Source organism: Palaemon carinicauda, chromosome 6 (assembly GCF_036898095.1).
Source record: "Palaemon carinicauda isolate YSFRI2023 chromosome 6, ASM3689809v2, whole genome shotgun sequence".
Lineage (NCBI taxonomy): Eukaryota > Metazoa > Arthropoda > Malacostraca > Decapoda > Palaemonidae > Palaemon > Palaemon carinicauda.
The window spans coordinates 54607546-54611355 of NC_090730.1; positions in this window are offsets into that span (position 1 = coordinate 54607546).

Here is a 3810-nt window from a genome sequence, read left to right on the forward strand (position 1 = left end):
AGGTAAAGTATAAAGTAAATGGAACTATTTTTATATGAAATTTAAAGCTCTTTGTGAAAGTACTGAATATCAAATACTGGATTAAGGTCGATTAGCGCTCAACTTATATTCTAATATACTTCTATGGAGGGAGTATATTATACACTACAACCCCCAACTCTTTCGATAAAGAGTAAAAATATACTCCTCTCTCTCTCTCTCTCTCTCTCTCTCTCTCTCTCTCTCTCTCTCTCTCTCTCTCTCTCTCTCTCTCTCTCTCTCTCTCTCTCCTTATCAAATGAATGTTTCACTATCTAAACAGAATATTTACTTCTAAATATGACCCTAAGAATATTTTCTTATCCAATAGTTTCAATGAGAAAAATTATTTTTTTATTTTTCTTTTATTACAAATGTCTTTCACCGAATTTACTTCTCTCATATTATTTAGAATTTTTTTCTCTAATATTTTCAGTGAATGTATTTACACATTTTTTCAAGAATGATGGAGGCTTAGATTGCATTTAATAATTTATTAGGATTTATTAGTCTGGCATAATAGAACTCGGTATTTGCAACCAGAATGATAGCGATTGTTGAAATTGATGCATATACTGTAAATATGAACGTAAAATGTCTTCATTTTTGCTTATATATTCCAAGAAAAACAAAACTGACATAATAATAATAATAATAATAATAATAATAATAATAATAATAATAATAATAATAATAATAATAATAATAATAATAATAATAGTCCATTGGACAAAAAAACATTTGAGAAAGAACATGAATACCATCTCTAAAAACCTAAAATTAGAAGAAATTAATGGAATTAAAAAAAAAAAGTCAGCGATATGCCGAGACTAATAAATATCAGCATCATCACGGAAACTAATAAAATTACCTTTGCAGAAGCAAGACCTGTTATGGATAAGAAGGAGATAAGAATACTAAAGTCCCAGCATATATAGCTGAGTGCCAATGTTCCGGTATAGAGTTGAAATAGTGGATGTAAGTAGTAAGTTATACGCAATATTGATAAAAAAAACATTTAAGGAACATTGACAGGCTATACAGTATATTCAGTGAAGAGAAGTGGGAAACAAAATCGATGGCACAAAATATTATGTCAACATTGAAAGCAGAGCACCAGTGACAATGAATGGCTATTGGAAGAAATCTTGATAAAGGAGAATGAAGTCCTAGGAATTTTTCAAAGAGAGACCAGGAAATTAGATACAAGAAGAAGGACAAAAAGAAGAAAAAAGAAAAACAGAAGCAATAACAGCTCATGACATACACTGCAGAAATGGCCACTAGCGAACCATATGAATGGCTACGGAAAGGAGAACCTATGGACGAAACAGAAGAAATGATTATGGAAATTCAAGATAAGACCAAAAGTAAAAGATATATTCCAAGTGTAATCGACCTCATTGCAAGTGAATGTTGAAAACTAGCTCAAAATCAGTTAAAAAATGACTTGATACAGGGACAAAAGCTCTCCGGTAGAATCTAAGAAAGGAATACTAAATACAAAGCTGCAACAAATGTACAGAATCAGGCCGAGGAAAAAAAAAGAAAAAAGTATCCCTTAGGGCTTAGACACATTGCAATATCATTGGATCTGGAATTGAGGAAAAGGGGGAAAATGAGAAAGTTGTTAAACTTACGGAAATTAATGGATTGAGAAGGATATGTAATTTACAAGTGAAGGTATTGCCAAAGACCGTATTATTATTATTATTATTATTATTATTATTATTATTATTATTATTATTATTATTATTATTATTATTATTATTATTATTATTATTATTATTACTAGAGAAGCTACAACCCTATGAGGAAAAGAGAGATACTATAAGCACAAGGTCTCCAACAAGGAAAAATAGACCAGGAAGAAAAGAAATAAGGAAATAAATAAACGATGTTAAAAATAATCAATATAAATTTCTCTAAAAACACATACAACATCGAAACAGATATATCATATATAAACTAAAAAAAAAAAAAAAAACTCATGTCAGCCTGTTCTACATAAAAGCATTTGCTGCAAGTCTGAACTTTTTGAATTCTACTGATTCAACTACCTGATTAGGAAGATCATTCCACAACTTGGTTACTTCTAGAAAACTGTGTAATACTGAGCCTCATAATGGGGAAGGCCTGACTATTAGAATGAACTGTAAGCCTAGTATAACAAATTGGATGGAACTGTCCAGGAAGATCTGAATGTGAATGATGGTCAGAATTATAAGAAATCTTATACAACAGGCATAATGAACTAATTGAGGACAGTGCCAAAGATTAATATCTAAATCAGGAATAAGAAATTTAATAGACCGTAAGTTTCTGTCCAACAAATTAAGATGAGAATCAGCAGCTGAAGACCAGACAGAAGAACAGTACTCGAAACAAGGTAAAATGAAATAATTGAAGCACTTCTTCACCAAAAATCCTGAAACTTTTACAATAAGACAATTTTTTTATGCATTTGAAGAAGACATAGACCTAATGTGTTTCTGAAAAGTAAATTTGCTGTCAAGAATCACACAAAATTTTCAAAAGTTATACAAAGTTAGAGAAACATTATTAATTCTAAGATCTGGATGTTAAGGGGACACTGTACTTCACCTATTTACAATCATACTTTGAGTTTTGTTAGGATTCAACTTAATACCCCATAATTTGCACCATGTACTAATTTCAGCTAGATCTATATTAAGAGATTCGGCAACCCAGATCTACATTCAGCAGATGGAATTGATGCTAAGAAAGTAGCATCATCTGCATATGCAACAAGCGTGTTTTCTAGGGCAAACCATATGTCATGTGTAGGTAGTATAAAAAGTAATGGGCCAAGAACACTACGCTGAGGAACACCAGATATGACATTCCTATATTCACTATGGTGCCTATCAACAATAACTCTATGAAAATTGTTATTTAAAAACTCAAAAATAATGCTAAGAAACAACACACCACTCCCAACTGTGTGACTTTGAAAGCAAGGGCCTCGTCATTAACACGGTCAAAGGCAGCAGTAAAATCAAGGCCAGTCATACGAACTTCTTGACCATAATCAAGGGACTTCAGTACAGCATTGGAGATTGTAAGAAGAGCATCACATGCTCTTCAAGTCCTTCACGAAAACCAAATGGCAAACTAGGGAATATATGATTACCTTCCGCAACCTATTAATTAAGACGTTTTGCCAAAAGACGTTTAAGAAAAAAATTAGATAATATTGGAGTTATGGAAATTTGGCGGTAATCAGTTGGACTTGAGCTACCACAAACACATATACATAGTAGGTCAACATTACCAGTTCTCCGACAAGTGCTGAAAGCTCCTCTTCTTTCTAACTTGCGCAAAACAATAGATACCTTTAGAGCTAAAACTTTTGCAGTATTTACAAAAAGAAAGGAAACATACTATTTGGGTGTGCGCCACCATAAGCATCAAGGTCCATCAACAGAGGTGTAATTTCACGAGATTGAAAAGTTAAACTAGTTAGTTTAGCCTCGGGAAAAGAGGAATGAGAAAGTTCGAATTTCTCATTATCATTATTATTATTATTATTATTATCATTATTACTATTATTATAAAATGTTGATAACCAATTATAATGATATTGATACTATTTTATTGTATAAACTGCATTGTTATTAATACTTGCTTACCAAAATGATGACGGTATGATAATAAAGGGAATAGAATGTCTCCCAGTAAGCTTTCCAAATTCAAGGGATTCTGCAAATAGCACCCTCATTAGGATGGAAATATAAAGAATACAGTTTTCACGGTCCATGAAAGGATACT